General features: G+C 34.5%; 1 protein-coding gene and 1 long non-coding RNA gene across 4 annotated transcripts in view; both read right to left on the bottom strand.

Moving 5' to 3' along the window:
- The window catches only part of LOC106870828 (uncharacterized), a 283,987-nt gene that overhangs the window by 77,679 nt on the left and 191,294 nt on the right, over positions 1 to 15,014 (bottom strand). The gene's annotated exons all lie outside the window — the stretch shown is intronic.
- LOC128248665 (uncharacterized) lies at positions 5,856 to 11,064 on the bottom strand. The gene is made up of 2 exons (XR_008264825.1): positions 8,029 to 11,064; positions 5,856 to 6,430 (listed from the first exon to the last, which is right to left on the bottom strand). It is a non-coding gene; the product is annotated as an uncharacterized LOC128248665 (long non-coding RNA).

Here is a 15,014-nt window from a genome sequence, read left to right as displayed (position 1 = left end):
TATATATATATATATATATATATATATATACATGTGTGTGTGTGTGTGTGTGTGTGTATGTAAATACATATGCATATATATACATAACTTTAACCTCAATGCATCATCTTATCAACCTTACCATAAACCTAATAACAATATCACATACACACATGCACAAAGTAACCATCCTTATAATATTATAAATATTGTAACCTCTAACATAGTAAGTAGAATTAACCAATTTCATCCAATGAGGACATTTTTAACAAGCACAAAGACTATTGTAATTTAACACTTAAAGAGGCAAGATATAAATATCGAATTAAGTACAACAAAAACAATAACACCTATTCTAATTATCCCAAGAGTTATCTTGATAAGAACAATACTAACCATATTACTGAACCCACATCAACTAGTAAATTAGAAAACCCAATAATATTCATCAGCAATACATTACCAACAAACACAAATCCTACAACAGCAATAAACATCATAATAATAAACTCTATAAATATGAGCAGCATAAACATAATCTGTCTAATAGAACGAATAATACTAATTTTACCAACCCACAAATCACCAAATACACTGTTAATAATCTAATCAAACGCAAGTATACAGACAATAAATAACGAAAACAAATAACCATAGATAGAAATAAGAACATGAAACGTACACACTTTAAAAATCAAACTTGTCCCGCTACATCTCATCCTTCCAATAACTCACATAACTGCATAACTCATATTAATAAAGTTAGGAGTAATAATATAGAAAAAAGAAACCTATACCATATGTATGAATAGATGACCCGCAAAATATAAGCTACTACGACAATAAAGAATACAACAATAACATCATTTAGATCATAATTCCTTTTGCAAAACATCTAAAATCTAATTTTATTAAATCCATTGAAACATTATTAAAAAGAACTTTAAAAACTCTAAATATGCAAAAATATTTAATAACAAAATGATCAGATTTGGATTTTCAGTATCTCCAAACCTATTTAGGATCATCTCTTCATTTAACAATAAGAAACTAGACCAATTCTACAATGAAAAACAACTCCTTCTAATATACATGCTTACCCCAATAATTCCATATCAAAAAACAACAATTATCAGAATAACATAACCTCAATTACCCTTAATATATATAGACATAACAACAATAGTACCAACAAATAGTTCTATTTGTAATTGTAGAAACCCGAATACTTGTGAGGTAGCAGGTAACTGTAAAATGAAAGATGTAGTATACCCAGCAATAATTAGTACCCATAGTCTCTCAAAATTTACTTACATTGGATGTACACAAAATCCTTTTAAATTAAGATTAATTAATCATAGATCATCTTTTAATGATCGTAGAAAAGAAAATAGCACAGGTCTATCCAAAAAGGTTTGACAACTGAAAAGAAGTAATATAGAGTACTTGATTTCTTGGAAAATTCTTTCTTCAGTTCCACCTTATAGGCATAATAATAGGATCTGAAAATTATGCCTAGAAGAGAGTTATAAAATAATGAAAATGAACGGCTCTCTTGTAAATTCGAGAGATGAAAAAGATTTTTCTTACAGACATATGTCAAAATTCCTTTTTATTAATCTTAAATAATTTTTCCACCCCACTTCCTTAACTACTTTCTTATAATTCAGTTCTTTGTATAATAGCTCTCTCTATATACATACTTATACGTATATATATATAAATACATTTATATACATATATACACATATATTTACAATTGACGGATATTTGTCCTCATCTTGTTTGCTGTTAAGACAACGTTTCGGCTGATATACCCTCCAGCCTTCATCAGGTGTCTTGGGGAAATTTCGAAATTGGGTTCTCATTCCTAAGGTATTTTTCAATGTTGTTGTTATTGTTATTATTATTACTATTATTACTATTATTATTAGTACTCGGAATCTTGGGGTTAGCAGCCCGCGCCCTTAACCACTATGCCATATGCCCGTGGGCAATTATGGAGTGAATTTTAGCGCTTATAAATCTAATATTCTCCTATCCTTCCTTAATACCGGTTCCCATATGCTGTTCATATCTGCACTCGGTCTGTTTAGGAGGTTGTTGTGTCCTAGCATATGTGCTGCTGCTTTTAGTTTTCGTATTTTCCAGTGGTGTTCTCTGTTTATTATTTTAACTTCATCCCACAGGGGGAGGTGGTCTCCATTTTTCCATACGTGATCAGCTATACCCGATTTATCAATATCTCCCCATGTTACAGCTTTGCGATGTTCCTCTACCCTTATTTTGAGGGGGCGACATGTTTCGCCATTGTATAACCTACCGCAACTACATGGAATGGAGTACACGCAGTTCTTAGTCATATTCTCTTCTATTGGTGGTTTTACATGTTATCCGCTGAGCTGCTTCTTTGTGGATATAATCAGTCCATTAGCAGGAAAGGCTACATCATTCGTGAAGAATTCCACCCACTTCATAGAATTTATCAAGGATACCTCCATTGAATCCAACCAGATGGTGAATCTAAATGTGATAAGTCTATTCACCAAAATCCCAACTGGTGAAGCACTATCGGTGATTCAAGAAAAACTAGTGACAGACACCCGTCTAAAAGAACGCACTAATATACCAATAAGAAAATTGATGGAAATGTTGACCTTCTGTGTAGAAACTACCTACTTGAGTATGGACACTGATATATATCGACAAGAAGAGGGTTTAGCTATGGGTTCGCCATGATCACCGATAATAGCCAATATATACCTGGAATACTTTGAGAATTTGGCTTTAGGATCAACACCACTAAAACTAACCCTACGTTTGCGATATGTTGATGACACCTTCATACTCTGGCCCCACCAGGAAGATGTCCAAGTGCTGTTAGATTATGTGAACTCAATAAAGCCATCCATACAGTTCACAATGGAAAAGGAAAAGGACAATCAGCTAGCATTCCTGAATGTCTTAATAACACGCACCAAGTATGGCTTCAGGACATCCGTATACCGCAAGCTGACCTTCACTGGACGATACCTCAACTTCAACTCCCACTATCCATACAGTGTAAAGAGAGGGATTGCTCAGTGCCTAAAACATCGAGCAATGAATATAAGTAGCAATCATAATATACGCCATGAAGAAATGATCAAGCTCAGTAACACTCTATTAAGCAACAGCTACTCCCCCAAAACATACTATCTACTCCAATTATAAAGAAAAGAGAGGATGAATCCGATAAACTGTCCACAGTTTGTCTACCCTATGTGAAAGGCCTCTCTGAAAAGATACAAAAGATATGTGGCCCATATGACATCAGGACAGTATTCAAAAGTAATACAACACTTCGCAAATATCTTCTTCGAGTAAAACCACCAATAGAAGAGAATATGATTTAGAACTGCGTGTACTCCATCCTATATATATACATATAAATATACATACATATATATATCTATATGTGTGGAAGGCAATATGTGGTCAGATGGAAACATGGTAAAGTATACAAATGAGTAGTTACTTGTAAGATTGTCACCAGCGTTAAGTGTAGTGTGATCTAAGTTAATGAATAATATTAAATAAAATTAATAATGATATACAGATCGAGAATACTATATCTTTTACTGATATTACCACGTCAGAACAAGAGAAATATCGACAGTACATTATCGAATATTTATGATATGGCTTGGCTTTATTCCGATAGCTACAAACTATTACCAATGTGTCTGATTTGCCAAAGAGTGTATTTCTAAGAAACATTGAAAGTTTCAAGATTAGAACAGCACTTGAAAATGAATAAATAAGTAAATGGTATAAATAAATAAAATAATCAGAAGAAAAATGATATGAACCACATACACACACGCTCAAAAAAGTAACTTATGCTGACAAAGCAAATAATGATTTATCTTATTTTTAAAACACTTCGAGGTTAATTTTCCGAACAGCCAACGTTGTCAAGTATAGTTTTCGTTCGCATGAATGCAAGAAAATATAGGTTACACGTTTCTTAAAAAATTCCATTACTGATTGACAAGTCCATTAAGTCAAATATTATTTAGCGAAAAATTGATCCTGCTAGATGGTTGTGAGGTTGTACTATACCTGTTATGGAAACCAGCAACTGACTTAATAAAATTCCTTTGAACAATAACTCAACTACGAATTGGTGAACTGGGCAAGGTTGTGGAAAACTTCGAGGCTTACTTAATTTTCTCTACAGCTGGAGTGAATTATATCTACAAGGAAATGAATAATTAAATGCCTGGCATTCTTAAATGGATACAAAAGTAGAGTTGATATTTCATGCTGAACAGTTTTTTTTTCCTTTAAAGGGAAGGCTATTCCTCTTGGAAATATAATTCAAACAAAATTTTGGCACAAGTGCACTCATTTAATGGGGGGGGGGGGGTAAAGTCAAATACATCGACCCAGTCTTTTCTGATGTTTTATTTATCGAACCCGAAAGGATGGAAGACCAAGATGGTCTCGAGGAATTTGGACTCAGAACGAAAACAATCAGAAGAAATAACTAAACATTTTGTCCGACGCGCTAACAAATCTATCAGCTCGTCGCCTTTCCTCTTACAGATATAATGACAGCTGCGACTTACGAAGCACCATTGATGGTGGTCTCTTACCAAGAATTCACTGCACACTTAAAATAAGTCAGTGCCGGATATGTATGGGCGGGGTATTGTGTAATACATAGATAATATTTAGTTTAAAAAATTCTTTGTGGTCACTTGTATCACTCATTGTAATACGTCGTTATGGTAATTAACAAATTAAGAAACAATTCTTTTAGTGATACAGACTGCGGTGAGAACAAAGCAATCAAAAACTTAATTAGGGCTCAAGTTTGTTGGCTGTTAAAAGGTGCCAGTCTGTGTTGCTTTTGGAAACAGTAAGGGAAGTCTTTTAGAATAGAAATGCTTTCCTGCTATTTAACATGAAGATTAGAAACTACAAACTTGTACGTCAGATTTATATTTCAAATTTAATCAAATTAATTTGCATTTGCAAAGGAGATGAATTAAGTTTTATCAAAATGAAGACTGTTACATATATATAAGTTTCTAAGCTTATTCTGTTCAAAAATCAATTTGGTATGCAAAGAATTTTATCAGTTTTCGAGTCTTTCTGCATTCAAATATAAAAGAAAAATATATGATCGGGATGTTTAGGTCTATCGGGAGCGTTTAATAAATAACTTCGCGGGATAATATCACCATATTATCCTGCGAAGTTATTCTCGCTACGAATATTCCAAACTGAGCCTTAGACACATTTTCAAGTATTAAAGAAACAATGCTATAACTACAAGAAGTGATTGAAAACCAAAGAACAATTGAAAAAATCATATTTAAAATCAGCACTATTATTACTGACTGCATCACCAATTTAACAAATATTTTCTGGATTATGAACTCACGTGAAAATTTTCTAAATTTGTTTCCATAAACAGCTGAATTTGGATTTAGAGTCGTTACGAGCATTTTGTTAAAAAAAGAGAAACCAGCAAATAGTAAAACGGCATGATTTAAAGATGCTGAATAATAAAATAATAAAAGGCTTACTGACTTTTCGGGGTAGGGCATGAAGATGAAATATAAGTTTCTAAAGGGCAACGATAGTCCGAAAATGTTTAAAAAATAATGATTTAGATAAATACAATACATAGATGCTTTTTTGTAAATGTCAAGCATTTCAATTTTGATTTCATTCGAAGACAGATTCTATTACATTTTATCTATATTTAGCCACAAAATTTACCAATAAATGAATGAATACTGAAATAAGGCTGGTTATATACAAGAACTCAGGGAAGAAGGACACAAATTTTTTTTTCAATTATGCAAAAAAGATAGAAAGAATGAATGAAAAAAAAAATTTATTAAGGAATAAAAGATTACATATGCGATATAATAGAAATTACGGAGATGAATAGTTTTAGCTGAAAGATTTTCATCAATTTCATGTCATATTTATATGTGTTGGGCTGAAAATCAATATTAATCCGTCTGCAACACTAGATTGAAGCTTGATATGGAAGTCTACATCACCTAGACATTAAACTTTTACCTGTCAAAAGCATTTTCAAAAGTTTGGCCTTAACGTCCATGCTTGTTTTCATACTTTTAGTTAGCCCTTGTTCCATACGCCCTTCTCTTTCGTAATTCCCAATTTACTCTTATTGTGGAAAAAAAATTTGGAATGTGTATCCCGTATGATTCATAGACACCAGAGAAATACGTGCTATGTATCACGTGTCCTGTGCTTAAACAGTGCAGGCAGAATTAAAGAAACAGATTTGAAGCTTAAACTTCCTTCTGATATATTTAGTTTTTTCTGGTTGATTTGTAGAATTGTTACATATTCACGGCTTTATGCATTCCGATTTCAAATCTCGTTGAGTTCAACTTTGTCTTTCATTCTTTCTTCTTAAGGTCTATGAAATAAAATTAGTAGTAATTACTGACTGAGCTCTGTATAATCGACAGTGCACACCAAATTTTTTAACGTTGTGACTATGTTAGAAATCAAAAACTAGGTAGAGAACGCAGATGCTGTTTACCTACTTGAGTAATTCATTTTGCTGATTTCAAATCCCACTGTATTCAGTCTTACCTTTTACCCCTCTCTCGGGATAGAAAAAATATTTACTGAGATAAATTTGCTCAGCTCTATCTATCCCTTTCTTGATTATCAAGCCAACGTAGAAATCTCCACCCAACTGTTCGACCTATTTGCAATAGCAGCCAAATCATGCTCATATTCCACACTATCATCTTGAGAGAAAAGAAACTCACATTAGATGTAGTCCTAATTACACTGTCTCGAGAGTAGGAGACAAGATGACCTGCTCGATCTGAGCAAACAACAACAACACATAAATGTCATACATTAGTAATTACTTCCACATCAAAAATTTTGAACAAGAAATTATTGACGAAAATGTTTCAAATTCCATGAAAATGTTGCCATGTTTGTCAAGTGCACAATACTATGCCAATCATTGTTTATTGATTAGCTAATCAGTTTTATTGCTTTAGTATTTATTTACTATTCGTGATGCCACATTAATTAAATACACCAAATCGAAGCAGAAATTAACAAATGTCCGTTTGAGATTCTGGTTGTTTATGAACAGAGAGCTATCGACTCAGGCAGACGTTGTATCTAATTAATTTAATACGTTGCTATGACCGGACATAAACAACTGATGTTCGTCATACACATATTCTGATTTCTTTTCTGTACTCTCTCACTGGGATTATTTTAATTTTAACTTTAAACTTATTTACAAAACAACAATAGCAACAGCGGCAACATCAGCAGCAGATAAATGACATCAATAATATCAGTAACAATGGCTTCAACGCTATCTAAACAAAATTTAAAAAAAACAAAAACATTTTGAAGCTACATCTTCAATGTAAGATATAATTATTTTCCTCATTAGCACAAAATTAAGATAAAAGAAGCGATGTTGGTGAGTTTGCTTGTATTGTGGATATTGAAATTATAATTGTTATTGTCGTTTAACCCTGGGCCGGTTGTTTACAAGCAGACTCATGATTGTAGGTATTTCTGTCATGACCGCCCAGTTTTTTTGTGTAAGAACCAAATTGTCCAATGTACATTTCCTTATTTTATGGACAGTAAAGTATGTAATTTGAGGAAATTTGGCTGTTATTTCTAGCAGGTCAATCGGGTGCATAGTGATACCCTCTGGGTGAGGCTGCATTGCTTTGTTGGTGCAGATGTAATTGCATATGTAACGTTATTGGATCATATTCACCAACATTGTATGCCGTCGTTTTTTTAAATCCCTAATCGAGCAAATTCTTATCCAAAGATATTCTATCCATGACCATTCTGCCGATTTTACAATCATGATGTATCTATGGTTACATTATCTAATGAATCCTTCCTATTTTTTTTTCAGGATGATAAAATGTAATTTGAGATAAATCTAGCCGCTATGCCTAGCAGATCAAGAGGTCAGGCAGAGCATTGTTATTTAAATCTAAAATCTTACTATACCTTTAATTATTTCTTATCACAACCCGGAGGTCATGATACTTCAATTGGAAATCATTGACGTAAAAGCTCCCCTCGTTGTCTATGTAGAAGCTTTTCTCGTTTGCTTGTGGCTGCATTTGTGACGTCCGTCGACATGATTGCATAAGTGGTGTTGGTGTGGTCCAAAGTAGTTCTTTTGTTATTGTTTATTATCTAACTGTAAACTTTTAAAAAAAACTGGCACTGCGTCGGTTGCGAGGACGAGGGTTCCAGTTGATCTGCTCAACAGAACAGTCTGCTCGTGAAATTAATGTGCAAGTGACAGAGCGCTCCACAGACACGCGTACCCTTAACGTAGTTCTCAGAAAGATTCAGCATGACACAATATGACAAGTGGAGAGGCTTTTGAAATACAGGTTTTACTCATTTTTACTAGCTGAATGGACTGAAGCAACATAAAATAAAGTGTCTTGCTCAAGGACAAAACACGTCGCCGGGAATTAAACTCACGATCGTGCGCCAAATACCTTAACCATTAAGCCATGTGCCTTCACTTGTCTAGATGTAGAACAGCTTGATTAAGCAAAGTTATGATCGTCAGCGTTTCATACATGGCCACATCATCGTTTTCCTTTTACGAGGTAATCGCATTCAGGACTTGGGTATCTAATCCACCTTATTTTTCAGACGTTAAGATGAGCTTTGGTTGCTATTTCTAGCAGGTCGAGCAATAGTGTAGAGGCTTTTTTCTGTTGGCTCATTATACTGTCCTGGTGTTGGTGGTGCGGACGCGCCACTATCAAACTGTTTTCATAGTTGCAGTCGCAGAAGCTGGTGTAATTTGTGACTCGTGGGGTGCTTGATGTTTGGGCTTGGTGAGTGTGCTGGCAAGGATTATATTGCCGGTGAATTCCTGAATTCACTTAATTGCTATTTCTAATTATTAAAGGATTAATGCTGCTCGACAGATTCAGTAATATGAGTTGTCTTTCCTTAATAAATGGCTGCATTTCCTGTTGTTGTTGTTGTTATTGTTCTTATAACTGCTGCTAAAGTTGCTGTTGTTGTCGATGGTGATAGTGATGCTGTCATCGTTGTCGTTGACGATAATACTGCTGAGGCTGTTGTTGCAGAAATGTAACATTAACTGAGGTTCAAGTTGATATATGCCATGGAATAATTTAATTGGAAATTTAATGCAAATCAAGAGATGTCCCACTCACCACTGTAGGTAATGTTACTTCGGCCTCAAACGCTTTATCGATTCAGGGTAGGGTAAATTAATATTCATGCTGACATTTTGACATTTTGTATTGCAGCATTAATCACTTCTGGCGTTGTTTGCCAACACCAAGCTGTTCTTGTTCACAGTGTTCGTCAATGATTACGTATAAACACAGTATTCAAACAATGAAAATATTTTTTCTTATGCATTTCCGTTATATAAAGGATTGAGGATTTAATGTTACTGGTAAGTGTGCCGTGGAAAGAGTAAATGCGTGCGTCAGCTTGTGCATAGTTATCGGTCCGTGTCACACATATTTTAGCATAAGTTATATATATATTTTTTCAGTTTACAAAGTATACGGAACTGAAAAAGACTTCTGTTATTACAGTAATAAAATGTATTTTCAAAGAACTGTATTCAATATTCACTGAAAAATGTTTAGAAACGTACTCATCTTATTTTAGTAGTAGGAATAGTGGTACTACAACATTTACTTACATTCTTCTACATTCAAAGTTTTGTTTTTATTAGAATCGACTTTACTTTCCATCTTCATATGATTGAGTCAACCGAAATATGTGGTTTCGTGATAATGTGAGAAATTACTATTCTAGCCATTTAGCATGTAAGTGAAACCATTTGTTACAGTTGCTTTTTAGTCGCCTTGATAGCTGGTCTTTCACATGCGAAATTTTGACAAACACTTTCTTTTCACAGATCAGTAATAAAGTATATGGATTTATTGTTAAATATTTATTAGTATCATTTTGGGTACCTTACGCTATCGAGCTAATGTATGATCTTATGATGGGTAGTTCATGTATGATTATCATAGTTTTTTATTTATCAGAATTCTTCCTGTAAAGAGGAAGCTGGTTTCTAACAAGAAATAAAGCCCCATCGCTGCAAATCGGATGACAACAACGTTAAATATTATATGTTGAACTTACTATTAATGTTCCGCTTACAGATTATATTTATGCGTGTTAGCCAGTCTTTTTTTACCAGAAAATCTTGGCTTTTCCACATGGTCATTTAAATATTGGTTAGCATAACCGTGTGCACCAATAATTTTTTATTATAAATTCATATTTATAATCAGGGAAGAGATGCAGACTTTGAAGCAGCTATCCATAAATATCCATAAATTATCTCCTTGTTGATTTTGGAAGAACTGTTCACTATTGTATGTCAGATTTTTCTCTTGTTTTAAATCCCCAAATGATATCAGAGCTGTTCTGTTTGCACTTCGTAAAAATTTTGATGGGAATGTTCCATTTAGTATTCCTTGTGTATTCAATAACAAAGGGGTTGTTTACATTTATCCCAGAGCTGTCTTTTCTGCGGACAGCATTGCATAATGTTTTAGCAACAGCATCTCATGTCGCAATGACAGGTAATACCTCGACGTTTTTAGGCAACTGCTAATAACATGTCATATCCTTCACAGAGGATATAACATGTGATCAACATTTACTGTTGCATCTTGGGAATTTAAGGATTTCATCGCTTTTGTTCATTAGATATTTCGTAGCTATCTCCTACTCTTGGATTGCAGGAGCATTACTTTTGCAGCGTGAGATAATGCAACACTTACAAGCCCAAGAGAAGCTATGCTTCATGCTAATATTACTCTTCACCTCATAAGGCGGCGAGTTGTCAGAATCGTTGGTACGCCGAGTAAAATGCTTAGCAACATTTCATCCGTCTTTACGTTCAAATTCTGCTGAAGTCAACTTTGCCTTTCGTCATTTCGCGATCGATAAAATAAATAACAGTTGAGCATTGGGGTCGACGTAATCAACTTATCCCCTCCCACGAAATTGCTGCCCTTGGGCCAAAATTTGAGACAAATATTCTCATTCACCCATGCATAACCTTGTTATGGTATGCAGAGTGTTTCTCTTCCAGGGTTTTGCTGAAGTATGTTTTCACAGCACCTCAAGATTCTCATAAAAGATCATCAGGAAGTGAATGTTTATTGAGGAGTTCATTACCAACCCGTAGAATGCTATAAACTTTGCTTTTGAGCACACAGCCGATGTATCTACTTTTACTGCCTATAATTAGCAAATGCTGTCTCAGTAGTACCATAGGAATTAAAAGGCTGTCTCAAGCCTCTTCCTCCCATTTTCTGTGATAGAGACTATTTCTGTGGAAGTTTACTGTTGATGTCAGGATCTTGCGGTTTAATGTCTGAGAAATAGATTTCCTCGATTGACAAGTCAAGTATCCATAATGTTGGTGTCAGTGTTGATATTGCAAATACGTTGTCGATGTCTTGTAAGAGGAAAGTTCTGACTGCCACATTTTTCTTTGTCTTAGTCTTTGGTTACTCTTTGTTCACAGCATCTTTGTTTGATATATTTTTACCAATACCAAAGTATTTGAAGCAATCACCGTGTAGATTAAAGGCCATTGAGCTGCCGGCGACTAAGCCGACAACCCTACCAAGACTGCTTGGTAAGAAAGGTGGTTTTATTTGAACAATCTGCAGAAGGAAAAACAAAAGTTGTCAAAGGGCGAAATAAACTCAACAGAGTTACATATCCATCCACCAAATCAGACAGAAGTTCCTAGTCTTTGCTTACCCCTCTCTCTACAAAGAAAACTGATGTAACACATGCAAATTCGTTTTCATCCAGTGTTGTAGAAGTCTCTTTGGGACAAATGCTTACGTTGGTTTGAGAGTGGCATTGGTCTTGTGCAAGGCCTTTCCTAATTAAAACAAAAAAGACTTCACTTACAGGTAACGTTTGATTTCTAAAATCTTTTGTTATGTGTTGCATACTATGACTGACTGTAGCCGGAAAAGGTAAACCATTGATGGACACCTACTGCAAGAGGGGCCCGTCAGAGCCACATCCGTGCAATAGAGTGTAAGTTCCTAGCAGGACGGAAAAGCCACTTCCGTGCTGCTTTAAGAGAGCAATCAAGAGATGGCCATTGCTCGAAATCGTTGTATGAATATTTGTAAGAATTTATGTATGAATGTATGTATGCTTGTATATATTTGTGTACTATATATGTTAGTGTGTGTGTGTGTGTGTGTGTGTGTGTGTGTGTGTGTGCGTACGTGCTTATATATGCATTTTTATAATACAATTTTTTTCTTTATTTGTACAGTTCAGAAGAAGGGACTGTATTCAAAGCCTTCACAAGTTCTTTGTGATTCATGAGATTGACGCAGTTAATATTTATATTTCACTTGTAGGGTTTAGTCGATCAAATTAAAGTGACCCATGCAAGCCTGTTACTTATTCAATTTCCACTTTTTAGCGAACCACTTCATTTGCAGGAATATAAACAAACCAATACCGGTTATCAAGCGCAAACACACACATGTATAAACGCGTGCGCACGTGCACACACACGCACACACAACCTCCCACACACGAATACTGTACTACGAGCTTCCTCACAGTTTCGTCGACTAAATTCATTCATAAGGCAAAAGTCAGCCTGGAACTATAATAGTAAGCATTTGCCCTAATTGATATCGGGTAGACTAAACACGAAATCATCTTATGTGCTACAATCTGAAGACCTCCCGAATCCTTGTGGTTAACATTTAACATATTCTATTAGTTAAAGGAAAGTGTAGAATCGAATTTTACAATCAACATTAGCACAGAACTCAATTACCTTCTAGAACATTCAATTTATATTACTAATGACGATTGATTGGAATTTATTTATTGCATTTTTATTAATCTTCTTGTGATAAAGTTAGCAATTCAAAGATTCAGCACAAAAATACTGAAGAAAAAAAATTACACTATAATTATATTTAGTTAGATTGTTGATGGAATTTTCAGTCGGAAAAATCCATAGAAATGAAGGTTTGTCGACTTCTAATTAATTTCTATGAGAAAATGGCAGCGGCAACAGAAGGAACAATAAATAACATTAATCAGCACACCATAACTAGCTAAGAAGTGTTGGACTTCGATTAAGCATTTGCTGTGTTATATTCTATTACTATTCAATTTTTCTACAAACAATCCTTTAGATTATAATGCATTAGAGACATCCACTACGTGCTTGCTCAACCTACCACAAAATGCAAACTAATTTCTGTAAATTACACCCTTCTGTCTTGAAAAGGAGCGACACATTTGATAATATATATCTTTTACCTTTTACTTCTTTCAGTCATTTGACTGCGGCTATGCTGGGGCACCGCCGTGCCAATGTTTCCAAGTTTAGAAAAGTGACGTATTTGTTATGATTTGCATGCCTTTGCTCGTGGATCAAGCTATTTGGGGTTAAACAGCAACAGTAATATTTACAATGTTATACACCATAACTGAAGATTAAAAAAAACATTGGGTATTTCGCAAAATAGTAATTCTGTCAAATTTTAATTCAGTCAATCAGCAAAACGATTACTTTTTAACGATAAAATATACGAAGTCTGACAAAAAAATAACTCGGACTTTTGAAACGGCGCATCAGCCAGTCGGTGCATCGTGCTCTTGATTGCATATGGCTGACATCGAACGTAAGTTTAATAATATTCACATGACACCATACCAGTTAATCATCATACCACACGTGCGAGAGTAAACGTATATTAATGTACCTGATGATTTGTCACAAGTTGAACAACAAATGATTTAGAAAAGAAACGTGTTTCTGAAAACTTCTGTTTCAAATTGGGAAAACCTTTTACAGTCACTTTTTTGATATTGCAATCGGTCACTGAGGGAAATCGTTTGAACCATGATGTAACTCGTAGCCTAAGTATTTCAAATCAGGGAGAACAACCTTTGAAGATTATCCCAAATGTGCACGACTCTTCCCGACAACGAACAACACTCACAGTGTGAAAGTCTGTTGTAATTTCTGTAAATCATTGCTTAACTAATTATGAAGTTTGTAGGTTCTCATAGTGTCAACTCGTTGTGATGAAGCATGCAGATTTTGTTTATACATCATTCGTAATGTGTTTCTAAATTCATGAGTACATCCAAATAAAATTCTTTATCAAACATCTGACCTAACGGGCCAAAATCTTGATGAACATCACTTTTGCAGTCATAGAAAAGACGACCGAGCGACTCTAACTTGCTCTTTTTGGGGAGCAACGACTACCTTTTTGTTGCAGTACCGTAACCTACACCCACATTTTATCTGCTATGACTGGTTTTAGAGAATTTTCATCAGCGTTAGAATGAATGACTGACAGGTGGTGACAGTCTGTGTCATATGAATTTTAATGATGCATCGTACTGCTGTAAAATGTGTGCTGCATTTGCAAAAAGGGAACCTACCCCGGCGTATACATCAAAATTTTAATCTATATCTCATTTCTTCCCATATACTTATTTTTTCATTACTCATATGCAAGTAATGTAATTTTGCATGTGTGTGTGTGTGTCTGTCTGTCTGTGTGTGTGTGTGTTTGGAAGCATGCATTTGAGAGCGTATATATGTAATAAAATTTTAATCAGTATATGCGTGCGTGTATGCGCGCGTTCTTGTGTATGTATATTTATATGTATATATACATATGTGTATATTAGCATTACCTCACAATCCTTTCGTTTTGATAGTATCAGTTTGAGATATAAATTACTGTTGACTGTTTCAAACCCAGAAGATTTGCTCGCCAGAAAAGGGCTGAAGAGAAAAATATTACATTTCGAAGATTATCGGAAGAATATGCCAAACTTCAATTACATACCATTCGATAAATAAAGGAATGAATACTGATTTTTAAATATCTCTCTCTCTCTCTCTCTCTCTATATATATATATATATATATATATATAT

The sequence above is a fragment of the Octopus bimaculoides genome, chromosome 1 (genome assembly GCF_001194135.2).
Source record: "Octopus bimaculoides isolate UCB-OBI-ISO-001 chromosome 1, ASM119413v2, whole genome shotgun sequence".
Taxonomy (NCBI): domain Eukaryota; kingdom Metazoa; phylum Mollusca; class Cephalopoda; order Octopoda; family Octopodidae; genus Octopus; species Octopus bimaculoides.
The sequence above is the reverse complement of the archived record's forward strand: the minus strand, read 5'-3'. Positions and strand labels throughout refer to the sequence as shown.